General features: G+C 35.9%; 1 protein-coding gene across 1 annotated transcript in view; it reads right to left on the reverse strand.

The window, feature by feature from the left end:
• Positions 1–1,052: 1,052 nt before the first annotated feature.
• ZIC4 (Zic family member 4) overlaps positions 1,053–27,671 on the reverse strand; it is a 204,306-nt gene continuing 177,687 nt past the window's right edge. Inside the window, exons 6-7 of the transcript XR_001557249.2 lie at positions 18,244–18,360; positions 1,053–1,119 (exon numbers count right to left, since the gene is read on the reverse strand). The gene's annotated coding sequence lies outside the window, so the exon portion shown is untranslated. The remainder of the gene's footprint in view (positions 1,120–18,243; positions 18,361–27,671) is intronic.

The raw sequence follows: 27,671 nt of genomic DNA on the forward strand, positions 1-27,671 counted from the left end.
CCTTCACTGCAAGATTACTATCAAAATTAAGGAGATCAGAAGAATTAGTTGATAGCTTATTCATCATGGCTCCAGCATTGTCAACTTCAGTTTTTCCATCATCAGTTTATAATTTAAGCTCTAGTACTCACTTTAAAAATTATACATGTATGAGTCCAAAACAAGACAGCATACAATACCAAGGAATTCAAGTTATATTTATTTATACTTCAAGATTTGAAAGCCACTTATATTATTTGAGGAGAACAAGTTCATTTCTCTCTTACCAACACAGGACAAAACAACAGGATAGATTGCCTTGATCTGCAGTAGCAAAGCAGGGATCATAAACAGAAGGCTCTACTGTCCTTCTCCAGTCTTAAGATGAATTGCATTTTCATAAAGATTTTTATGCTCCATTCACCTTATATCCCTTTGCCTTAGCTCCTCATTCTGAGTTTTAATAAATGACTCATTATCTCAGACCTGCCAGCTTTCTTCTGGTTCATAATATTTAATGCAGTATAAGAGAGTCTCCACTAGCCAACTTGATTAGTCATAGCCTCATCTTTGCTTACAGTGCTATTTTGTTTATTTTTAAAAGAGTCATCTTGACTGCATTCCCTGCTCTGTTTCATGCTGTGTTGGTTTGTGTTGGAAATCCTGAACAAGGCATGTTTTATTTCTATTAATTCTGGAATGACCTAGCTTTAACCAAATGCTGCAAGCACTGAGATTTACACTTTATTTGAACTGCACTAACTCCAAGCCAGCTGTACTAACTCACTGAGGCATCTCTTACTGTAAAGCATATCTTCAAGAGCACAGACCCATTACACCACTACATACAGGAATACAGTAAAAGAAGTTCTACTGCCCTCTAACACTCCAAATCTCTGCTTTCACATGATCTACAACACATCACATTCCCCCAAAATTCCTGAATTATCAGAAAAAAAAAAAAAAAAAGCATACTTTCTAAGATTCTCTTCTTTCTATGTACTCCCATACTGACTTCAGATTGCTTTAAAAAGAAAAACCTTTTTTTTCCTTTCTTAAAAAGGGCTGTTTTGAGCTTACCTGAAAATTTCATCCACATGTTAGATGCTCAGTCTCTTCTCACAGATATTGCTGAATATACTAACAAAGACAAAAACATAACAAACATTAAGCTGGAATATCCTATACCACTGTCACATATCAGCACATCATAATCCACCTGCTATTTATCTAGCCAGCACATCCACTCTGTATTTTAACACTTCTGACTAAAAACAGTAAGAATAGAAGATCCCACAGCTTTATTACATTCCTCATATAGCTATGTGTAACATCCCCAAAAGTAGTTTCACCTGTTTTAATTGCTTGTTAGTTGAGCCAACCTGCCTACACTTGCAAGAATATTTTTGTTGTAATTAAGATAGACATGGTTACTTAATGCTGAAAGAAGTAATTACCCTACCACCTTCATTTACAGAATGTGCTGTCTCCTCAGTAATAATAAACCAGAGAGATTTGTTCATCATTAACCTAAAAAGACTATTCACAGAAAAAGGCCCATTTGTAATCTGATGAATGTTGGGTCAAATTAGAAAGTCTTGTGAAGAATCAACTGAGTTAACAAAGGTTTTATCTTTCTCACTACTTCCTACTCTCAATTCTTTTTTTTTTTTCCTTTGTACCTGAATACAGTGCCTTTAAAAATTAATTTTATCTTGTTTTTCCCTCTCCAAAAGATACTGTGTCTCACTGAAATTCTTGAGGATGTAGTTATGAGTCAGCCATGATGAAATTTGGACCTAATTGAGTTTAACAATTAGGATTAAATCCTGGTCTCAATGAATTTAATGGCAGGGGTCTTCACCTCAGTTGGTTCAGAATCCCACCCTAGGTCGTATGGCAGAATTCTACCCTCTGTTTGAGGAGAAAATGAATTAACTGTCACATGCTAGACAGATGAACATAAAGCAAATTAATCTGTAACCAGAAAATAAGCCACAGGGAACATCACCATCACACACAGCTCCATACATCAAGAGACCTTCTGTTCAGTATTAGAGCTACGAAGGTGCCTCTTTCTCCTTCCAGTTCCACAGCCTGGAAGCCTTCTTTGAACCAACTTCAGGAGGCATCTCTGCTGCCAGCTCCTTTTCCATGAAGCAAATCCAACTGCAACATCTCCTTGATTCTTGATTAATTAGTGGGCTGTCCTGCACACTCGCAATGTATGTTCCATGCAGAAGAGGGCTCTGGCCCTGGTCCAACCCAAAGTGTAGGAAGCCGAGTGAAAAATTCTCACCAGTAATAAAAACATTTAGGGTAATGGAGCTTTGCAAAAAAGGAAAACATTTCATTTGCACTTTACATTTTTCTTCCAAACAGATGGATGTTCTGAATGTGAATAAATACTAGAATGGGTTGAAAAATGAGCATATTTTACTAAGAGTTTTTTAAAAGTTTTGCTCCTTTCTAAGTGAAATGAATGTGTCAAACTTTGTCAGTCTACCTTGGACATCATTGCAAAATGGCTGTAAAGAGCTGAATCTCATGTCTCTGAGTAGTCCATACTGGAATAGCTTACCACATTAACTATTTCCAATACTAGTAAAAAAGATGAAAATCACACTAAACCTGTATGCTGCTTAGATAAAGCAATAAACTTTTAAGATTAAGGTCAATATGTTAAAAACAGTACTTATTTAGGGGTGTTCAAACAGTGAAAATGAGAGCTTGACTGGCCTTAAAATAACGCAATCAATTAAATAGGAAGGTTCAGCAAAGTTGCAGAGGAGGCAGTGCTTAGTAAGGCTGTGTTTTGCTTGTTTCTCATGTCTATTTCCTCTCTCCTTTCTGTGTACATCAAAGCTTGATCTATAACAAGTATTATTTAAATAGATGAAATTCTGATCTCTTAACATTCCTGCAAACTAAGGAAAATAAACACAGGAGCAGGGATGTTATGATGACAACTCCTACACTCATTAAATTCTCTCAGGAAAGTATGAAGTGTAATCAGACAAACAGACTAAAGAAAATGCGCAAAACCAGACAGTGACTACCAGAAAAATGGTACAGCAATAGACTGTGAAATTGATCAGCATTGATGGGACAGCCCGTTCTGCCCAGAGGCAAAGGTGTGTGTTTCTCCATTGCTGAGTCACCAGATGTTTCACCCCCAGCTGCTACACAGATCTGTCCCTCAGTGAGAGTGAAAGGCAAGATAAGGCTTTGGTCAGGAGAAGCATGTCGTGCCCACACCATGGGCGGTTTGCAGAGACCCAGCATCATCCCTTGGTAGCCAGCTCCAGAGGACCCCAAACCAGCAGTTTCTTCATGCCTCTCAGGGTAACATGAAGGGCTCAGGCTGTGGGGCTCTTGTTCACATCTAGTATGTCCATTTTCCCTTTTCTTTCTCTTTTCATTCTTTTATTATATTTTTTTTAATAATGACATAATTTTTTAAGACTGGAGGCACATTCAAATACTGTCAGAAAAAGGAAAGGTTTTGATTACAGTTAGTTATCTGGCACTATCTATTTAGAAATGTCTGAACAAATAACTCCAATGTCAGATGCTCAAGTACTGGCAGCATAAAGAAATACGATTAGATCTGGCTACCCAGATGTCCCAACATTGAGAATAATATTTTTAAGCACGAACTCATGTACTGCTGCTGTCATGTAGTTCAACAGGCTTATTTTGTTCTCATGGGCTATGAATTGTAATAAAACTGAACCAGATTAATAGTTATAACTGGCCTCTCTTCTGTCATACATTAATTCAATAGAAAACAAGTGTCTTTAAGGGTACAGAAAGCCTTCTTCCATGTGCTGGACTTCAAGGTGCCCTTGAAGGAATATCCAGAAATAAGGCCTCCTTATCTCTGCTTCTTTATTCTACTTTGAGTGCACAGTACCAACTGCTATATGGCTCTTTCTAATTATATTTATATGGAAATATATATACTTAATATATAAATATATAAATTTATTAATTTATTCATATTATCTATTTCAACAAATTTCACATGCTATCAATCTTTCTCACTTCAAGGACCACTGAGACAGCAGTGATTCCTATCATAGAGCATTGTCTTCTTAACAGCTATTTGTATGTTGGAGGATTGATTCAGATAAAGATCCACTTGATGGTTACATCGGTCTTGCTGGATCTATGAAATTCTCCATTTACTTACAAAAGCAAGTGTTTGAACATAAGTAATAAAGCAGATTATAGCCTTTTCTTCTGATTTAAGTAAATAGCTTTATTTGAAAAAGCACTTGAGGATATCTGTTTTTTTCTTAGTAATTATCTTTATTATTATTATTATTATTAAAAGGAAAAACAAGTCTGAGACATGGAAGTAGATGTCTCATTTCACCTAAATCTTCAGCTATTTAGAAACAAGTTTCAGCTTTATGTGCAAATCAGAAATGAACACTGAGACAGCGGTTTTGACAATAGGTGAGTAAACTTTCCAATAAAAAGTTGCAGCCAGATTGCTTTCTCCTGGAAGGAATATGCAAAGGGCTGCTTTTGTTTTCTCTTTAAAACTGTTCACAGGGGTCTCATTATTTTCAGAGAGGTTTATGTAATTGTATTCACTCACATGATGTCAAAAATTGTTTTTTTTTTCTCTGTTTGTATTAAAAAAGGACAAGTAAATGTTTGAATCTTCTATTTTTTTTTTCTTAATGTGTAGCAAGAAAGTTCAATTACAGCCTCTCTACTTATAAAAATCATACAAAGGCTTCAAAACTCAGCATGTTCTGGCAGTAAAGTGCAAACAATCTTGTGGTTACAAAGGCTACTTTACTGAGTCTCATTCCTTCTTCTCTCTCTCCCACCAGCTGAATAAATGAGAGACATATTTAGCAGCTTCAGTAGAAACTATTTTCTCATGCTCCCACTAACAAATCAGGGCACGAATGGCAGTAAGTCACAGGGTAGAAGCAAAGGACACAGAGAAAGGACTAAATCAGAATTGATAAGGCTGAATAAATAGGATAAAAGTAAAAACAAAAAATGAAAAAACACAATTCCAAACCCTAAATTCAGGCAGCAGATGAAATCTGAGCAGACAATGGTAGAACATCCAAAATATTAAGGCATTACATACTTTTACAATCATGTTTTCCTTCAGAATCATATTAGAGGTACAGAAAGCGATAGTAATAATATATCCTTTAAAATTAGCTTTTTTTTTCCATCATTCCAGATTCCTTATCCAGTACATGATGCCATAATGAAGAGAGAATATGAGCAAAAAAAAAAAAAAAAAAAAAACCAAAACAAAAAAACAAACAAAGCAAAACAAAACAAAAACAAGGTACAATACTCAGGCACTGCCTTGGTTAGAAGAGCACTGCTCACAATAAGCAAAAGTAACTACAATCTCAGAGTATGGCGGTGTATTTCTCATGCTTTGGTTCAGATTCACATCTAAAGGAGACTAACCCTTTGCCAAGCATCTCCAAGTGAAAGACCACATCTGGAGGGGGACTAGATATCCCCATCCCTGAAGCTCTCAGCAAGTCCTGGAGTGACTGCTGCAGGGAGAGCCATTTCTGGAAGTCATTGGTCAACTTCCTATCAAACAGCTTTACACATTTGCAGGAATAAAAAGTCAGTCAAAACTAACATCACCCCCATGGCAGCCCCCAACAACTGCTCTCCAGATGGATGCTGCTCTTTGCTGTGTGGCCCAAGGAGCTTTCACATCCCCTCCCCAGCAGCAGATTGCTTTCTGATACTTGCTCCTTCTGATGATAAAGCAAACGACATCTGACATGTTTTGAAAATAGAGTGACTAAAGATTTTCCCCCAAACAGGACATTTAAATATACACAGGTCTCATCCCAAAATGGTACAATACAGGTTTGATTTCTATGACCTTTACCGCAGGCAATAAACTTCAGACACAAGACAGGGTGAGGTAGACTGTCCTAATTGCTCTGCATAGCCACAATTAATCCATAGCCTCACTACCGGGCTTTAATTTGCAGCAGAAGCTACCACACCACATCAAAGATTGTGATTCACCTCTCCACTAATCAAAATTTGAAGAGCCACTACCAATAGTAATTAGAGAGCTAAGTCCAATCATTATGAGACTCAGCATTAATTAAACAAAATTGTAAGAGCTTTCATTTGGTTCACTGAGTACCCCAAGAATTTCACCAGAATAGATCTGATAGACTTTAACTGTTTTTCCAGGAATATTTTGCTCAGTGTAATTAAGCTCACTCAGTCTCTCAGTAACTACAAAATTCAATGCAGCCTGTTGTTATACAAATGGTACTGATTTGAAAAGTTTCTCCTACTTAGCAATGATTAAGAAAAAAGGAACTTTGTCCAGCTTTGTGCTTTTTAGCAGTTAGACTGATACTTAAAGAAAAAGTAACATAACAGGAAGCACACACAGATGCGGTAAATCATGTAGGTCTATTGACTACAGACAGTTTAGGATTAAGGAAGTAATTTCTTAAAAGCAGATGTACCAGTTCTGCTAACATCACTGTGACGCTCTTCAATGACTCCTATTCTATAGCTTTTGCACAGGGTTTTATTTTAAACTTTAGTCTGTCTGTTGTTGGAAATATCATCAGAAAACTGGAGACAAGCAGTTTTTTATATCCTAATGAAATTGGTTTGGGTAAAGAGACAAACACCAAATCCTCAGATTCAATAAACTGACCCAATGGAGACACAGCACCAGGTCACAGTAGCCGTGTCCTACCAAGCATTTTAAAAATGAAACAAAAATCACAATTGTGAAAATGCAGAATGCCAAGGATGAGAAGGAAGTCAGTATGGTAAAATAAATGGTCTTGAGCTCTTCTCTGATCTTTGTTTGCAATAAAAAATCAGCATATGATTCGGTTTAAAAAAATGTATTATCACTCTCTCTACTTAGGACAGAGTCTGTTGGGAGATGGCACAAAGCAAAAGGGAGACAACATGATATTTCATGTTGTTATTCATTCCTTTAAATACCCAGAAGGAACCACTCTATGAATGTCATCCAGGTAAGTGGGGTAAGGGATTCATCTCATCATCTGAGACATAAGATGTCAAAAAACAAAAACGAAAAAAAAAAAACAAAACAGAGGATTTCAGCTTGAAGCTTCTTCCTGTGGGCTCAGCCCTGAAGTTGCTGCTGCATGACATCCTGGGTAGCTGAACAAGAAGAATACACCATGAATAATTAGCTGGCTAAGGCAAATCTGTTGTGTGACTAACACCCAGGGACTTGAGGAGAACATCACAGCTGTGTTTCAGACCCTAAGTTAAACTCAGTTTGGACCTGAGATCCCTTTGAATAATAATTTGATTAAATCTGCCAGATATTTAGCTACAACTATAGGTATGGAAATTTTAAATGCTCGGATCCAACTGTATATATAAGTTCTATTCCATTTTCTTCTTTTTACTAAACCTTTCCCCTTGTTACTTTGTATTCTTTAAAAGATGGCATAAATTATAGGTATTGTGCTGCAGAGTGGCTCTGAAAAGGAGGTTTTGAAGCAACAGGATACAGAGGGACAAGAAACAATGAAATATGAGCTTCAAAGTCTATTTGTGTGTCATGTTTTGTTCCATAAGGAAGAATAAAACAGTGACAGTGCTCAGCTTCAAATCAAAATATTTTATTGCCATGCCAGGCTGTGCAAATGTTGTCAATGTGTAAGAAAGGAGAAACCTTGGGTAACTGTCAGCAACAGATACAACATGGCATGCGTCTGCCCAACATTTCACAGTGTGTTTGGGGCTTTGATCCCCTGTGTCCATTTGTCATTATTGTCCATTTCTGAGTTGGTGGCAGGTTGTTACATAGCATGATGCTATCCCTGCCATCTCTTTCCTTTCTCCTAGGGTTATGCACAGTTTTTCCTCATTGTTTTTTAACGGAAAGTCTTTTATCATTTCTGGTAATGTAAGCAAATATCTTTCTAACAATGTCTTATACTATTCATACTGGGAAAAAAAAGTGCAGTTTATCTAGTGTTGACTTTTTTGTCACTTGGGCAGCACAGAATCCCTTGTTTGAGTTCTCCTATATAGTAAACGAGTATAGATTTCATTAGGATCTACCATAGTTTTGCTTTTTGACTGCAATCAATGAACATAGGGAATATCAACCTTTCTCTAAATTAATTCTGACCTACAATTCTAGGTTTCCTGTATAGTGACCCAAATGGTCAGATCTGTTAGTGAAGACTGATGTTTACAGAACTTGGAAGAAAGATTCAGTTTGATGCTTCTTAGAGTAAGTACCTTTTTAGCTTGTTAAATAGCAAAGTAATTTTGTTCTAGTGTTCTAAATGGTAAAACAAGAAGAAACTGATGTTATCATCTAATCCAACCTCCTATGCATAATGTTGTACGAGATAGTGGATTTTATCCATGTATTTTACTCTTAGTTGTACAATAAACCTCTTTCCTGCATACCCAGTGATCTATCTTCAACACACACTGGGACCATGTAACCATATGAAATACTGACTTGTGCTAGAAGCAGCAGCAGCATTTGTACATTTGGGATCCTTAACCCAGGAGTCGCCATTTTGTTGACAAGATTATGCAACTTCTTGGCTGCCCACAACACAAATATGAATCAACAGCAGTGGTATCCGTGCCCAAAGCATAAAGTAACATTTAAGATGTCTGGCTAACCAGAATAACAGAGTGGCTATATAAGAGCAAATAACAAATACGTTTACATTTTGTTCTGCTCAGTCACAGATTTACATTTCACAAATTTCTGAAAATGCCGTGACAGATTCAGAAACCTGGCCAAGACTTCACTGCAGATAAATATGAGGACATGACTCCCAGCTCTGATAGGATACCTCTCCTAACGCAGATGTACATAGAGGTATTAATGCACATTGCCCATTATTTTCAAAAGAGACTGCCTGGTGGATGCCTATATTTTTGAGTGCCAAAAAGATTCTTGTTTTCTGGTAACAGCCAAGAGCTTCTCCACAGTCATGGCATGTGTTTGCTGTGGGCAAGGAGCTCTCATCCTCTCCTCCCTTGAGTTCAGCTAATAAAACATGATTGAATTTTGTTCCTCTTATACTTAGTGTGGTGATGAAAGAATGCACATGTTAAAAAGCAAGAAATAATGGAAACCATTGCCAAGTTACCCTTTTGTTTGAAAAACAATCTTTTTTTGTTTGTTTGCTTGTTGTCATAATTCAACATCGGGGAGAGAAAAACTAAAGAAAAGGCTCAAATATAAGAAAACTTTGAACGTCATGGTTTGACATTGGTTATGTAAGTAGATTTTTCGAAATAACCAGTTCTCCACAGCAATAAAGAGCTAACCCTGTTTTCACAAGATCCCATATGTTTTTTGTATTCTTTTTGTGTGCATGTTTTATTTCTTGCATCAGTGAATCATAAGATGCAGTCAAGGAATTAATTTGAATCTTGAAATCTAAAAGGAAAAGAAGCCGATATGTGTAGTTCTGCAGCCTCAGATTCTTGTATGTAACTACATAACATATTTTCTTTCCACAGGAGGTAGTTATGACAAATTAGAAGTCTGAAAATTTTCTGATGGTGTAAAGGCTCCAGCTGTCACTAGGGAGATAGTGATCAGATTTCATAGCTGCATGGTCCCATGGCACCACTAAGAGTTCCATATGGTCATCCAAATGTTTCAACTAAACCCACAAAAAATTTCCACGACGGCTTTTGCTTTTAGAAAATAAAACTCTTCATGTAGGGATTTTTCATAAAGCACCAGCATTAACAAAACTTTCTTGATTTGGTTGTCTGACAAAAAAAAAAGCAAAACAAAAACAACAAAAAAAAACAACAAAACAAAACCTAAACACCGTTACACTAACTCTCTTTTTTTTTACGTTCAAGTGAATTGAAATAACAGGACATGTGCCAGAGCTCTAACTTTTCAATCTAGCACAACTTACATAACATGGAGTAGGCTGGTAAGTGGACATGCAATGAATAATTAAGGTGTGTATATGTACTTGGTGACAAACAGTAATTTCTTCAAACTGCTTCCCTTTTTGTATAAAATCACCTCTGTTAAATTGTTAATGCTATTACTGTGGACATAGACTCATTCTCGTCAAAGATGTCAGCATAAGCCTCACACAATAACAAATGACAAATGCATAATTTATTGATTCTTAAATGGCTATGTCCTTGGATGTATTTCTTATAACTAATTTGCTTGGAGACACATCTGGCTTCTGAAGATAGCATCTGTTTAAAGAAGGTCAGTGCTATGTTTTGAAGGCAGAAGAGCATAATCTTTTATCTGCTTTGTTTCTCTGCCTAGCAATTCAACTAACTCTCACTCAATTCTATCTACTGATTTTTCTATCAAATGAAAAAGATGTGCAATCTGTTGTTCAGTTTTGAGAAAATGATAAAAGTGTGCATACAGTGTGCTAACAATTTAAGTATATTCAGAGATGTACAAGTTTCAAGTGACTGCCTACTGCATAAGCTAAACTATTTAGAAAAGGAATTCAATTGAATTCTGATACTATATTGTTTCATTAATATTTCTTTTCTACAGTGGTTATTCAGTGTATTTTAATAAATGGTGTTTATGTACCCGGAGTTTATTTCATTCAGATGTACTCATTCTGAGAATGAAACACAAAACCTTCAAACAGTGAATACAGTGAATATTGCAATGTTTACTCCTCTGTGATGCCACTAATCATGACCTCTTTCCCAATTATTCTTGTACATACAAAGTCCAATACTTCACATCTTTCTTATTTCTTCATGATATTTATGCACATATATACTCCATGTAATTTCAATGTATGTATCTTAATATAGTCAGCAATTTTTCATTAATTTTAGGAGTACATATTTTACCGGCCTTGTGGACAGAACAGTAACATACAAACTAATACTTAAAATCAGACTGAAGTTTGCATTTAAATAGGCAGACAAGTATAAGTGACATAGAAACTACTATTTTAACCCTGTGATGAACAGTTAGGCACCTTTTGCTTTTATATTTCACCTTGCAACATACACAAAATGTTTAATTATTTGAGGATTAATGGAGGTAGTTTATAATTAAGCTGAAGTATGAACTGATGTCATCATCTCAGTATGATGATATACATTTTTATGCCAAAGCACCTGTTGTTTTGGAAGGAAGCAGCTGATATCATTATCTACCCAGCCAGATAGCCTAGTTTCCTGCTGCTTAAAAAATTATCCTAAGGGTTACCTAAGTTGGGGTAATACAGCATTTACTTTTTCATGCTCAGGATAGGAGAGAATGTATAAAATGGCTTTATCCTCAGTTAAAGATAGAAGGGGGAGGAGGTTGGGATGGATTAATCTTGCTAACACTGTTAATATTTATTTCTTTGGAATATATATCTTCCCTTTTTCCATGAATGCACACAAATGCTTAATGGTAGTATAACAGATACGGAAATAAATATAAGATTGGACAAGAACCTTTTGTATAGCACAAAGGAGCAAATCCTCTGCTTTGCTGTGGCTGTTTTTCACCATATGATTGACTCCAACCAACATAGCAAAGGTTAACACCAGCTGGGGATTTCTCCTGTGTAGAAGCAGTCAGCTGCCAATCTGTCCCTTGTCCCCGATGTTAAGAGGGAACAAGGTTGCCATGCTGATTTGGAAAACTATGATAGAGGGACTATTATGGCTGGTATTTACAGCCATGAGGTCATTGCAAGGTTTTATGTCGATACTGTAAATTAAAGTTGTATGCATGAGGACTACACAGCTCTGATTCAAGGATGTGCAACCAGCCTTGGGAGACCTATCCCTCCATCGATCTGAGCAGTGGTCTGACAGAACATGGAACCATGCCCGGAGAGTTTTTAGCGTGCCTCCAACTATCAGGCTTTTCTCCAAATCATGGCTCTGTGCCAGAGCTGTTCATTTCGGTTCGTGTCAACCTGCACTATATCAGAAATGATAAGATGGAAAGCTAGGGAAAATGGCTCTTCGGAATTTTTTTGTCTCCCTTGATGGTATTTTTCTGGCTTTCTGAGACTCATAACACCACATATACCACATTTTGCTTCGCAGCAGACTCTGGTGTGTAAAGGTAGCATCAGTACATTCTACATCATATTCTGAGTGGGTGCAATATACATTCTCAGGTACAGTCACATAAAAGAAATAGCTGGAGAAGGATAATAAACACTGAGATTTGCTGTTTTGCTTAGTTCAATCCTATTTCATGCTTTGTCTTTTCTTGTTGTTGTGGGGGATTTTTGTTTGTTTGTTTGTTTTTTCTCATATTCATTATCTTTTCTAAACCAGTTCTCAAGTGCAAGCTAATAGGAGGTAGATTAATCACCCTCCACATATTCTGGAACATTCTTTTTCTTCTCAGATCATTCCATTAGTAATATGAATAAAGAATCTTTTGACAGAATAAGATGCCGCTGTCTTTACTGTCGCCTCTTATGTTCAATTTTTCTCAGGGCTTGTTTTCTGTTGATCCCTCCACACTTAGGGAAAAAATGTTTCTACTAATTAACTACTTAGGTCTTGCCAGGAAGAGGAGACATCAGGTTTCTGTGCTGTGTTTCATTCTACTGGACGCTATCTCTGTTTTGAAGTTTCCCTATTTCATTACCATGACCATCTCTGTGTCTTTCTGCTTTCCTCCTCCTCTGTTATTATGTCCATGATTTTGCAATTCACAATCATGATAATAAGACTAGCAGTGATCATAGATACTTAAGTAATCTCCAATAGGTAACAATACAAATTGGATATACTTATTCCTTCTACACCATTTTACCTCGCTGGAGTTAACATGATGTTCTTAGTATTAACCATCATAATAAAATTAGCACTACTTTGGGGACTTTGCATTACAATTTCATAAAATCACAGAATTTGTATTATATGCAATAGATTAATCAGTGTTTTTAAAGTATTCTTAGAGAGTTTCACATCAGATGGGAAATAAAGTATAGTAGCTTCCTGTCAGAAAAACACTTACTATGGTGTTTTATAATGAGGGCACGCTAGAGATCAAATTATTATCCTAATGGGCTGAAGTTCAGTACCGTGATCATTGTGATGTTGTGCACATTAGCTTTGTATGTGTGTGAAGGAGAAAGACACCTGTCTAGATATTTATAGATATTGAAAGTTACAGCCATCACTGTTGAATGAAGTTAAGTCTTACCCTAATCTTCTTCCTCTCCCTTTCTGATTATAAAAAGACCCTTCAAATTAGGTTTTCAGAAAGTTATTTAATAATACAGAAAGCTATACTGCCACACTAACAGTACAGTAATTGCCTGTGGGTATGAAGTATATTTACAGCTGGCGCATTCTAAGCCTTCAATGCTATTTTTCTATTTACTAGACTTCAAAGAAACCATGGTTTGCTGTTTTTCATGATAGCCAGCACTGGTATCTGACCAGCATAATGAAATGCTGACCATGGTAACAGTATAATTTTTTTCATTCTTTTTCTCCCATGCTGCTATACACAATTCCTGAAAAATTAGTCAAGGTAAAAAGAAATATGAGAACTGAAAAGATTGAATGTATTTGCAGAAATAAGTAGTACATTTCTGGATCATTACCAGTGATAATGTGTGTATTTCCATAATAAAAAAAAATAAAATAAAAAAATAAATAAAATTAAAATTTATCCTGAACTTCTAGGAATTACAAAATTGTTATGAATAGGGGAACAATAATAAACTGCAAATTTTTATCTGATTATTTAAATGTCCTCGAGTTTCACATTTCCTCTTTTTTTCCCCAAAAAATAACTTTCTTTTTAAAAATGAGCTTTTAGTGTAAAGCTAAAACAAAACTAGAATTGAACCCTCACATTGAATTACATGGATTTTTCTTTTACAAACTTCAGTGTATGACTTCTACTATCAACAACTGTTCATTTCTGGATCATTAGCTGCATCACTAATAACTACTGAAGTAATGTTATGGTCTTGAACATTTCCTTAGCACCTCCTTCAGCATTGCCATTTCAGGAATATTTTGTGTATACTAATCTGTAGCTCATATTCTTTGACGGAATTTCTAACGTCTCACCCAAGAAAACTTTGATGAGCAGTTCTTTAATCTTTGCTAATTATTTGCTTCTGCTTGTAAAACCTAAATTCACTAGATCAGTTAAGTCTTTACATAAAGACTTCCTGAATAAGAGACTCTTCAACGTAACACTAAACTGAGCAATTTCAGAGTGATAAAAGTCTTCTATATAAAAGAATATCTTAATCAAATTCTTAGACTTTACTTTCTTCAGAATTATTTTACTTCTGTGCCCTAAAATTTGATGGTAACACAAAATAACTGGAATCTGGCCACCAGGTTCATTCTGGTCCATCACAGTAGCTGAAGACAAAGAACAGCTGCAACAACAAAATAGCATACAATGTTGGATCAACTACAGCAATTGCCTTTCCGTTTTATCTGTTGAGGATGTTTGTTTTGTGTTTTACTTTTATGAAGACGATTCCTTTTTGAATCTAAAAATCTACATTCTGGGAATGTCTATACTTACATTATATGTTTCTCTTCTTCTGAACTAAAAATAAAATTATTTGACATAAAAGCTTGGGAAAAAATGTGAACCAAAGTGAATCATAAGGCATAGTGCTCTTTGGAATATTAAAGTTCAATTCCCTGCTGAAATAAACTGACGTAGGTCTGTTGAGTTCAATTGAGCTATTCTAGCCCCCACGAGCAGGGAATTATGGAGGAGCTTGGCTTTATTTTATAAAACAAATTGATGTGAACTAGATAACACAGACACCGATTAAGCAATGGATTGTGCATAGTCTGATTCCTGTAAGTATAATGAATTATATGTATGTGATTGGAGTTTTTTATTTTGTATGATAATATTATGAAGAGGTAAATAACACCTTGTTTCTTCTCAGTAATGGAAGAAACGTTTTGTAAGGGATAACAACAGTCCCAAAAAGGACATTTACCTGTTTGTCTGGAGAAGTTAAGTAGATATCTGCAAGGAAAGGAAGTACCTTTGGAGAAACTGCTTTTCTCAAAAAAGATGTTGGATCTCATTCAGGTGTGGACAGGAAAAAAAAAAAAAAAGAGCAGATGAAACCATCACTTCACATTTTCTTTAAGAAAAAGAGTATGCATCATTTTCTCACCTTCCACAACCAACCCTCCAAACATTTTAAGACACCACAGAAAGGGCTGGCCAGACACAGAGCTTCCACTAACAATATATCTGCTATGAAGTAAGCTTCCAGACCAAGCCATACAACCTCTGTGTAAGCCATCTAGAACACAATTTGAACCAAGATGTTCTTCAAACTGCTATTTAATTTCAACCATCTGATTTGAATTTCTCTGTTTTAAAAGTTCCTTTTCTCTATCGTATTCAAATAAAACTAACGATAGGGCTGAAAGCCCTTTTGGTGTCCTCACTGTAAGAAAAAATACAATCGGCCCCAGTTCACAGCTATACTTGGCTTGCTATCGTAACTGCATATCCCAGTAACCACTTGGAAAGCAAGGATGAGCTTTCTCCTGTCTTCAGCTTTCTCTGTTGCACAGACCTGAATCCTTCAGTGTCCCGATTGATAACTGTGTCTTTCCATGGATATTTGAGATAATTATGTGGAAAATCAGTGCAAATGATGCATGGTTAATTTAGGCACTACCAGAAATCCTGCGTATCTGTCGACCTCTCTGGGAGACATCTGAATCCGTTTTGAAAGTCAACCAACAATTTCTGGCAGAACTAAAGACACTCTAGCCTAAGATAGCAAATAAGTAGCATTCTTGAAGCCTTGCAGAAATGTGAGCCATTCTAATTACTTGTGCTTCTCTAAGCCTATGATAAACAATCATACTAAGTTACCTTTAGTGCAACTATTGATTGCTAAAATTTATTATTTCTTCTGAATAAATCAGGAGGGATCATGAAGTGATCAGAGCCTAAATTCCCTGGCATAAGTTGACTGCGTTCTGCTATTCACTGCAAAACTGGCTTTACAAGCTCTTTGTCTGTGCCCTTTCTGAATACAACTATCACATGCACCAGCCAGAACTACACGCTTCCTCGATTTTAAACTTTGAGCCAGAGTGAGTTAAGAGAGAAAGATGAAAACTCCAGAGAAATCCTAACTCAACAGTCTCTATTTGCTAAAATTAAAGAAAAATTAGTAGCTGTTTACAAATTAATTAGCTGTAGACTGAACTCTATGAAGCTCATATTGGTTCACAGCAAAATATTACTCAGACAAGGCAGATATTGTATGTTCTGATCTCAAGTAATATTGCATCATTGTGAACTGTTAAGTGTTTCAGAAAAAAAATAAAAAACATGACACTGTCTGTACTACAAAAGCTCTCAGAAGCCACACCAAGAAGTTTGCTATGTCCCCACCAGAATGTATTTCATTATCAAGACATTTGTGTGCTTATTAAAAATACATTCTTGTTTCCAGACTACTTGTGGCAACAGGTAAAGGCATTTATGGCTAGGCAAAGCTACTTGTTTACTGAGCCTGTCAGAATGCCTTAGTGTCAGCAGACAGTATATGTACACAGCTCTAATGGGGATCCCTCTGCTGTGGTACCTTGTCGTTCTAAGAGTGCCTTGCCCCCATGCCCTGTGAGCATTTTTTATAGTCAAAACCAACATGTCTAAGTTCTTGTTTCCAACTTTCAGTAATGTTTATTATTGTTTGTCAGCAACTCAGCTCTGCTGGAAAAACCTCCTTCGGTGAATAATGAAGTCATTCCCACAGTGACTGCTGGGTTCCAAAATTTTCAGTACTCTACCTATGGCTATTTAGCTGTACATGAGAAGCACAGAAAGTCTTACTTTTCATGGCCCATAAATAAACACCCAATCCAACACTTCAGCACATTTCTAATTGTAATGCAGCGTGTAATGTTTCAATGCATAATACAGATGTTTTCAGTTATTATATGAAGAGGAGACAATGATGGTTAAGTATGTGTTTGCATTATAGTCACGGCATGAAATCATTATGTTCAACTTTCCTGATCATTTTCTTCACAGAAAAAATAAAATTCTGTTCAGCCATGGTTCTCTCCCACATGGAACAAGTTGCAGAGAAGGCAGAGATATCCATTTATAGCCCACTTACTTGTAGCAAAATAAAAGGCAAAAGCTCTATTTAAACATTGGACTCTTCTCTGTTCTCATATACCACTACTTAGCTGAAATGAGCCCAGGGGGTACCAGGATGTAAGTAATAGCACAGTTGTCTCATGGGATTTTTATTCTCTGTGATAAGAAGCAGCTGTCTCCCTTGGCCCAACTGCACTGGGGGGTTTAAGAGGCAATTGTCTTCAGCAGTGCACCAAAGCATTCTTTTGCAAACACCAAGGTATTACTGAGTCTATTCCTTTGATACCAGTTCTCATTAGCTCTTCTCTGCCTTTCTCACAAACCTCTCCTGCCCATCTATGCCAGTGGTCTTTTGTAAAGTTAAAAAACCAACCAACTAAACCTTCTGCTGTCATTTCCTTTCTGATTCGAGAGCTTTCTCTCTTTAGGTCTGTCTCACTCCAATAAATTATTACTTGATGAGAAAAACTTATTTCACTTATAAAAAGTGAAATATCTGATTCCAGAAACAGATATTTTTATGAGTTCTATTTGCATAGGCATAAATAACTATTGTGGTTATATGTAAAGGCCACACAGATACAGATTGGCAGTAAAAATCTGGGCAACTCCAGATCACAACTTGAGACTAATTTAACTTTAGAAAAACCAAACCTTAAATGGCAAAAATGTTCAATATTCCTAGATTGGCAACACTGGGTTTGTCTTTTCAAGCAGACTTATGGATTGAGACCATTTGTGATACACAAACTTAGATGAAGTAACAGAAGAAACAGTCCTGACTATATTCACCATTTGATCGCAAGATACTGATATGAAAACAGAAAAATCAGAAACAGTCCGAAGCCATTGGCCTACTGGATGTGGACCAGCAAGTCATACAACTAAATGAAGCAACCTTTAAATCTTCTTTCTATGTCTTTTTGCTCTTAAAGTACAGAACCACTGTGAGAAACCAAGCCAGACTAAAAGAGATGAAGTGGTAGTATGGTGCAGAAAAATCTCAGTTTTAAATATTGTGTACAATAAAACACTTGACCAGGTAAATAATAAAAGAGAACAGGATGTTGCATTTATCTATTGAAAATATATCAAAAGAAAATGGAAGACCAAAGGGCTCATAGACAGAGAAATGAAAGAAAACTTACACTTTCAGATGAGTGATGATGTGAAAATGATCAAAGATTTCTTCAGATTTCAAAACTGATGAGATTTCCAGTACAGTCATTTCTCCTTCTTCAAGAGGCATCCAGCAAGAGTGAGTTCTAAGTATGGAGAGAAGAGAAGCAGTATTCAATGAGATTATTAACGATATCAAAATAAGATTATTTAAAGTGTTTTCTGAATTGGTTTCTTCTTGTATTTAGCAAAATTCAGTTACTTTGCATAAGTCACAGTCATTACAGAGAAACTTTTTCATAAGAAATGGAGATAGTTGAATTCTAAGCAGTAAATAGAGTGACATTAACACTTTTTCTTCATCTGGTTAAGCAGTAAAGTTTGAAATGTTTTAATTTTTTTCTCCTGTCCCTAGCATTCAGAAAGAAATACATTTTGTGAACTGTCATGTGATGTGGGTTTTTTATTTGTCAAAGTTTTACTACATGTTGATGTTTCTTAATTTGGACTGTTAAGTTTCATTACATTAAGTGTTCTTGTCACCTAACAAAATGACAGAAGACAGAATGTCATACATGCGTTTCCCGTTTATAGCCTAATTCATATGTGAACATATTTTCCAAAGCACAAAACTTACCACAAATGAGAGGGAAAAGTGCAGTCTAGAATGTATTAGGAAACTGAGTTTCATATAAGCATTTTTTATGCAGTATGGGACAATTTGTCTAGGTGCACATACATATTGAAGTCTTTCTGCTCTCAATGCCAAATAGTTACCTTAGTCCATCAGACTCTCAAATTCTTCTGTTCTGATTGCACATAAGCTTAGGAAACAGTATTTAAAAGAAGCCCATAGGAGTTACTATACTTCATCACACTTCCCAAACTTCATACCATAACTTGCATCTTTTTGTTCATATTTAGTAAAAGTAATGATGATTAGGATGATTAATACAATGTGAGATGCCAGCTGATATTGAAGTATAACTATCTAAATTATTGCTTTTGTCAAGGTCATCAAGTCAATTTATAACAATGAGATTTCAAAGTCAAAATGGAACAGACTTACACAAAGTAAACATTTGGTCTAATGCATTAGATCCTAATTGAGAATTTACCTTATTTACTTTCAGGACTTAATGTGCCTTTTCAAAGAAAAGAAGTCTAATAATCAGGAAAATATGACAGAGCAGGAAAAAAAAAATAATAGAAACATAGCTACGGTTTAAAAGATAGGGCAAAATGAATTTCTGATGGTAAGAGCCATAAATAACTACAAAATACATCAGAAAACTCTTAGGAATATGATGTACGTGCTCTGTTGTACAGAATAAAAAGATGACCAAGTAGAGGTTATTTCCACCACCAGATAATATCCATTTCAGAACCAAACCGCTGGAGAGAAACAAGCAGAGAAGCATGTCTTTATACTCAACACTAGCACATTTAATCAAAACATGTTAATGGTCAGCTTTCCAAATGCCTTAGTTACAAATTAAAGGTCTTTTTATTTAAACATGAAAATTGTTGGTGAATTAAGAATATACTGCTGAATATACATTCCTCGTAATCAGCAACTAATAACAAGAAAAAAAAATTAAAACAACAACAACAACAACAAAAACTGGAGAAAAGCAGCCAAACCATCTGACAAAGCCTAGGGCACATGTAACCCCATCACTACAAATGACTGCAGAGCTTACAAAACGAGCCAGATGCTGCTTCTGGAAGGATTTCATCTATAATACCCGAACCGCATGACAGCCTATCACAACTCATGTTTGGCCTAAAGGTGTACATCACTGGTGGAACAGGCAAATAATGAAAGGGAACAGGATAGAAGCCTTAATCCTTATTAAGGAGGTGTGTTGGTGGTGGTATTTTTAGGGCGGTTGATTTTTGTTTTGATTTGAAAATTGTATTTGTTTTACCTACAGTCATTGGAACAGATGGTGCTTCTAGAATCTGCTGTTACAATAGAGTGATTTGTTTGCAGTGTTGTATTTGTGTCCAAATTTGTGTCTAAAGGTATTGAGTCTTCTCTAATGTTGCTCCAATTTGGGCTGAATGTAGAGAAGATGAGCATCTTCCTGGTATGCAATAAAGACATTTGTAGCCCCTCCGGCAGCTGCAACATGCTTTCTCAGCTAGTCATGTGTCTGGGTAATAAAATAATTGCTGAATGAACAGACCTATGAAAGGGTTGAAAACACACATAAGAAAGCTGTATTTCACAGAGGACAGGAATACTGCTAAAGGTTTCATTGATTCTGGCTTAATTTTCCCACACCGTTTCCTCTGCAGAAGGGCTGAAAAAGTCCAGGAATCCACCCCTCATATCAAGGTTTGGGTACAGGGATTTACTAGTAGCAACTGAATTTGTTCAATGATGCTTCTGTTTGTCTGGTCTGAATGTATTTTTATAAAAGCCCAGCCTTGCTGAAAAGTCCTGTCTATGTCTAACTTCTATTTAGTCCTTCTATCAACTCACAGTGCATTCTTACCCTACATATATCCAGTGATACTTAAGACAATTATTTTATTAAATTATTTTGCCGGCCTATGACTCTGTATTTACAAAAACACATGTTGATTATCAATACGCCATCACCAGGAACATGCTTAAATAAATGCATTCCCTCTTGATAAGCCAAAGCCATAAAAAAAAATTAAGAAATTTCCAAATCACAGCCAGGATTCCTCATTCACTGGCACTTCCTAAGGAAATATCATCATAACTACATGTAACCCACTTTTCTTCCTTTTTTCCTTTTGTTTTCCATCAGCTAAGAGAGCTTTAAGTACTGTTTGATGATGAATGTTCTTGAAAAAGGCTCACTATTCTGCATGGTATTGCTGTTAGTTCACAACAGCAGAAACATGGTAGTATCTCATAAGCACACTTAATAAAAGATCTCCAAGTTATGAGACTGTAACAAGTGATTCTTAAAAAAAAAAAAAAAAAAAAAAAAAAAAAAAAGTGTTATACTGTCTTAATTTTGTTGAATAAAAGCATAGAGGAAAAAAAGAACTAATGGAAGAACTGGTTCTTTTATAGAAGTAGTTTAATTCATTTAAGCAAGTTATATTAGCTGGCATAGGTATAAATTTTCCATTAGGAATTGCACTCCACCAGCTTATTTCACTTATGTATATCCCAGAATAGACAATGTCTAAAATGACTGGCACTGTTCCCTCTGAATTAGTTGCTGAATAAACGTTAAACTTGACGCAGAGTGAGAATACCCATTAGGCAATGCTATCTTTGGGTAAGAAAACAACAAGCAAGCAGACAATGGAAAAATCAAGGCCTTAATCAGCTGGAATCTGTACCATGCTGAAACTGGTAAATGCTCTATTTCAAACATGGTGTTTGCTGAAGAGGTTGCCTTGTGCAACACACAGCCAGTGTGACCAAAATAACTAGCAGAGAGGGTTACCAAGTGGTAATGGTATATTAATGAAGTTTTACAGTTTGTCTATGAACCTATGGGGTCCCTGTCCATCATATGTATAATGTAAATCACTAGTGATGAACAGTGCATAGCTATTAATTAGCTGATCCTAACCTGTGGGTTGTGGACACTGTCCCTCCAGTGAGACGTTCCCCATAGATACAGGAGGTAAAAGTTCCACTGAGCTCAAGTATGACATGGAATATATGACTGTTCTTCCCTGTAAATCAGCAAAAGATAGAGATCACTAGTTCCACGTGCATCAAAGCATATGAAAAGGGATAAAATTATGTAAATTTGGATTTCATAATATTCAGTTTAAAAAAAGTCCTTACAATTTGAAAAGCAATTACAGGTAGAGGGATTAGGACAATAGAAATGCTCTGACACCTCACCTAAACTACTGAAATACAGCACTCATAATGCTCGTACACATAACGGCACACACAGTTGTTTGTTATTCACTCTTTTCATGCGCTGCCTGATGCATCTTTTTCATGATTCATTATTCCTAACAGCTATATCAAGTGTTGCAATTACAGCACAATACAGATTTAAGCCTATAATATTTCTAGATTGGAGGGAGAAAAATAATATATTAAGTGCTTGTGATATCTTTATGTATAAGTTTGAGAATCATTAAATAGCTGTCATTCTTCCTTCCTTCTCAGCATCAATTACTCCACTCTGGTTTTACTTACTCCACTCTGTATAATGAGTCCCTAGAGCATGTTTCATTGCGGGAGAATGAACACATTCTTCACTTGCGGTCAGTGGGATGTGGTTAATTTGAAATCACTTAAACTATTATATCTGTCAAGCGTGGTTATTTTATTTTCAATTCACTTCAGTGTTTTAGTATGCATGTTGGTTACTGGGTTAAACTGGCAGATTAATTTTCAAGCATTCTGTTATAATGCTCTTCATCACTGTCTTTACATGTAGGCTCCTGTTGAAAGCTAACATGCTCCCATTAGAATTTAGTTCAGAGAAATCCACCTTTCATATAAACAGTTATAACATAAACAGCACTCTCTTCTGAATGAAAGCTGGCCAGATTAGTGGACATGCAGCTTTTCTCATGAAGCTGCAGAATGCTTGATTTTTTCATTCTTCTGCCCTAACTTATTCTGGAAATGCAGTTCACATCATGGCATGCATTTGTGGCAAAAAGTAAAAACTTCAGTAACAAAGGTCTCTTTGTCTTAGCTGGTTTTACATAAATATATATACATATATATACACATATATACACATGACATACACATGTATGTGTGTGTATATATATATGTGTGTGTATATATATATATATATAACTATATATATAGCTACAGATTCTATCTTCAAAAATTTGAATCTGTTTACACTGAACTAAAGCCTGTTACAATCCACACCGTATAATATTATTTGGGTTTGTTTTTTTTTATCTTTTTTAAATATTGCAGCTTAAAATTTATAGATAGCCAGAATTTGAAGATGCTGAAATACTGACTTACACAGCTACTAATAACAGGGTGCTCATACAGAGAATTAGAAGAACCGCCAATGGGCTTTTTATTAGAGCAATATTGTACATATTACATGAATAAATTACATTGTTGCATTATGCAGCTGCTGGATCATCAGTTTAGAGAGTAGACTGCAATCCTAAGTATTCGGGGATGGGAGCTCATTATCTCAAAATCCACTTTGGTTACAGCCACAATAGAATCCAAGCTAAACTGCTTTCACATAACGTATTGCATATACCTATGCGTAATCAGGTACATGGCTCAGAGACAGACAGATGAGTTCAGCTGCCTAATCAAATTTTTCAGAAAAGAATTTGTTTCTCTGAATCAGGCAGAATCTTTCACTTGAAAAGGTTACTAGGAAAACTATATTAACCATTAAAAAAAAAAATCTACATATGTTTTGAAACATCATTGGAAACATTTTTATATGAAAGACACTAGTGGAAAAATATGCATTTATGTAATGATAGCTCTTCTGAATGTAAAGGAAAATAAACCTAAAAAAAAAATAAATAAATCTGTTTTCTCTGTATCTTATGATGAAGAAGACAACTGCTAGTTTGCAAATGCTGCTAAGGCAGTTCTTGAAACTCAGATGTTTCTATTCTCTGCACATTGTTCTCCCATCCCATCAAATAAAACACAAAAGTCAACATTCTCCACAGCTGCAAACATTTGCCTAGGACTCATGGATTTGCATTTACATATTTTATATATTGATGCAAATATCACTGTTGAGGCAACTATGTAGCACAGTATCAGTTCCGTTCATTTTGCTGAACATGTTCCTTTTCATTGCTATTTTTTTACTTTGGCAAACTTCTGTTTATTTTTACTGCTATTGTTATTCCACTGTTCTGAAAGCACATCCTTTGCATTGCCCACCTGGCTTATTGTGTCATTACTTCATGGGAAATCCTATGCCTGGAGAAATCAGTGGAGGTTTTATGGCTAGCTTTAATATGGGCATTTTTCCACTGGGCTCTTGCCAGATGATGCTCTTTGTTGTATGATATTTCTAAACAGCTTTTCATAAGTTGTTTCTTTAGAAGACTCCTAAAGGAAATCATAACCATGGAGTTACTAGTGGTTAAGGTAAGGATAAATACATTGAGATATATCCTTTTATCACACCATAAACTTAGATGGGAGAAAATTGCACACTTTCAGCCTAAGCAGTTTTAAAGTAGAAATAGCCATGGTTCAAATCTCAGATTTGTATGCTACTGTTTTATATACTATAGAGCAATTTATGCAAATGAAGACTAAATTCTAATGTACCATATATAACATAATGCATCACTGAGGACACCTAGGACTCATTGGTACACCCAATGAAGACTGTTGCCCAGCACTCACAAAGCAGAATCAGATCTGTTACTGTCTCTCCTCTATTAAAAATCATAGAATGGTTTGAGTTGGAAGGGACCTTTAAGATCATTCAGTTTCAACTCCTCTGCTATAGGCTGGGACACCTCCCTCTAGACCAGGTTGCTCACAGCCCTATCCAGCCTGGCCTTGAATGCTTCCAAGGGAGGGGGCATCCACAACCTCACTAGGCAACTTGTTCCAGTGCCTAACCACTCTCACAGTAAAGAATTTCTTCCTAATATCTAGTCTAAATCTACCCTCTTCCAGTTTAAAACCATTTCCCCTCATCCTGTTTCTACCAACCTTTACATAAAGTTTCTCCACAAATTTCTTATAGTCCCCCTTCAGGTACTGGAAGGTTGCTACAAGGTCTTCCTGGAACCTTCTCTTCTCCAGGCTGAAGAGCCCCAGCTCTCTCAGCCTGTCCTCACAGGGGAGGTGCTCCAGCCTTCTGATCATCTTCTGGACTTGCTCTAACAACTCCAAATTACTCTCCTATTAAAAATGGAGATATTATTTTTCTCATATTTATTTACAAGTATGTTTTCTCTATATAAGTATCTATTCATACTCTAGAGCATTTAGACTTCCCTAAACTTTAGGCTAAACCAGAATGACTCCTAGCAACTTTACTGCCAATCCTAAAGTGCTGTCAACTGTAGTTCTTAGCTACTCAGCAATCATGCATCCTGCTGAAGATGAGAAAGTGTACATGAATCCTAAATAGTTCTACAGCAGAAAGTAAAGACACCCTATGTTAATATTATCCAGTCATGTGATTTGGTCCTGCTGCTAGGCATTTTTGGTCTATACGTCTGCAAGTGAAGAATACAAATTTGAATACAGTCTACAACTATAATTGACTCTTTGCCTTTTGTGACTTTCTGAAATCATATAATGCTGTTTCCATTATCCACATAAAAAAAAGCTTTCAGATTGTCAAAGGACATTTTTTGCGTGAAAATGTGCTCCACCAAATGCTCCTGGAGAGAAAGTAAGAGAGATGAGAAATGCAAATTTGTTAATACAGTTGGCAGTATTCATGCTTTTCTGTGAAGATACGTATACCTGAAAAGAATGAAAATTTGTTCTACATTTATAGGTAAGACTGTCAGGGACCATCACTAGTATACCTATAAACCTAAATCTATTTCAAAAGCTGAAGTGAAGATCTCAGCTTTCTCTCAGATGACACCTAATATTTTTAGGAAAAGATGAGTGGACAATTTGTTTTAATGCTTTCATAGAAACAGAGAGCCTAGATTTTTCTGTTAATGATTTTAAAAACATTCTGCCTATCTGACAAAACACCACTTGGGGAGAATATTAACATAATATTACATATTTTAAAATTAAGAAGTTATAAATGAAAAAATGAATTATCTAGGTGAAGACCGCCATATTAATAAAACATGCATGTACAAATGCCATTGTAATGATACATATATGTATCTGCATGTATTTACGAAAAGACACCAATGCATTCAGCAAAACAAATTGTGGTCTGGGTTTTTTTTTCATTTGTTTTTAGATCAAAAACCTGCTAAGCAACTTAGATGACAGTCACCTTTTTGTGACCATGCTCATAAGCAGATATGAAAAACTTTGATTGCCAGGTTTATTGTAAGCAAACAAATACATCTTTCAGAATGCAAATGATTAGGCAACCTCAGCTTAAATTTTATCACATACAAACTAAAAAGGCAATCATCACAATCATAATGTCTGATCTCTGCATGTCTCTTTGGAGTCAGTCAGCAAACAGTACTCTGAGCAGATGTAGAAAGTGAATTTAATTTTGATCATGCGTGTCTGTGTGAGTATTAAAAAAAAAAAAAAAGTAAAGCTGACCTTATTTTTTTTCAGTTCCCAAGCAGAAGAAAAGTTGGCATACAAGTTGCCTGTGGTAACCGAAGTAAAACAGTTAATGTGCAAGGTTTCCCTCTCCCAAGCTGTAGTGAGAGATGAAGAGATCCCATATGTGCCACTACTACAAAGAAAGCAGAGAGTAACAGGAAAAAAATAAATAGAAAAACAGTGTGTGTAAGGGTAAAGAGAAAAATAAGATCGAAAGAACAAAACATCAACATTGTTAGTCATGAGGAACAGACAGGAGGGAGGTATTGCCTGCTGACCATGTGTACCAATGCCATAGAATCTAAAATAAAACCAGCATCTGTGGTATGGGATGGTCTCTCTCTAGATCTGAAAGACAGCAGCAGATTGTTTTTATAGAATGAAAAGGTGTCAGCAGAAAGGAAGAAGCATGCACACATGGAAACATTTGCTTTAAGAAGCCACTTGAAAAACAACCAAGGAGCTGAGTGGAAGAAACATCTGTGAAACATGCAGAAAGACCACCACTAGTGCTTCAGGGAAGAGGTGGGAACAGAAGGGAATACACAAGCATTGTTGGACATAGCATCTTGTCAGAACAACAAGGAAATGTTGTCGATACTTTCTAGAAAATCCAGCATCTTGTGATACTGAAGGGAGAAATATTTTGTCCTCCTACTGAGGGAGCAAGGAAGTATCCTCTTATCCTCTTACTGAGAAGCAAACAAGTTTATATTCATTGATCCAAACAATGAGTGATACCTTCAAAAAGAAATTGCACTTTTGAAGGGATATGTAGACAATTCTGCCTACCAGGCTGAGAAACTTTTTAATTCTTCTCCATAGAATTGTTTCTTATATTAATAGCCCTAAATGTACAAAGCCTTGAGCAGTATTAGAAAATGACCACCAGGGAACAGAGAGACTGTGTAGTTACAGGGCCAGTGAAAGCAGATGTGATGTCTGATATTGAGGAGGAAGAAGTGCAATTACCTTTTAGTTATCTGGTCTCAATTCCATGGTTCAACTTTTTTTTAGTTGACAGAATGAAGCAAATGCTTCATAACAAGGCCATATCTGAATTCAATTCACATGTGCCTCATGAAAACTATCAGGCTAGATACAAAATAACTCAACTTTAACCAAAATGAGAGAGAAATTATTGATCAGGAGAAATCTTCCTTACCCAGGTTTTTGAAAAGCCATTAATGACTATTCAGCATTGTATAGGAATGGCAGAGAAAAGGGTATACTGCTATACAACAAGTGCTACATGTAATT

Source organism: Coturnix japonica, chromosome 9 (genome assembly GCF_001577835.2).
Source record: "Coturnix japonica isolate 7356 chromosome 9, Coturnix japonica 2.1, whole genome shotgun sequence".
Lineage (NCBI taxonomy): Eukaryota > Metazoa > Chordata > Aves > Galliformes > Phasianidae > Coturnix > Coturnix japonica.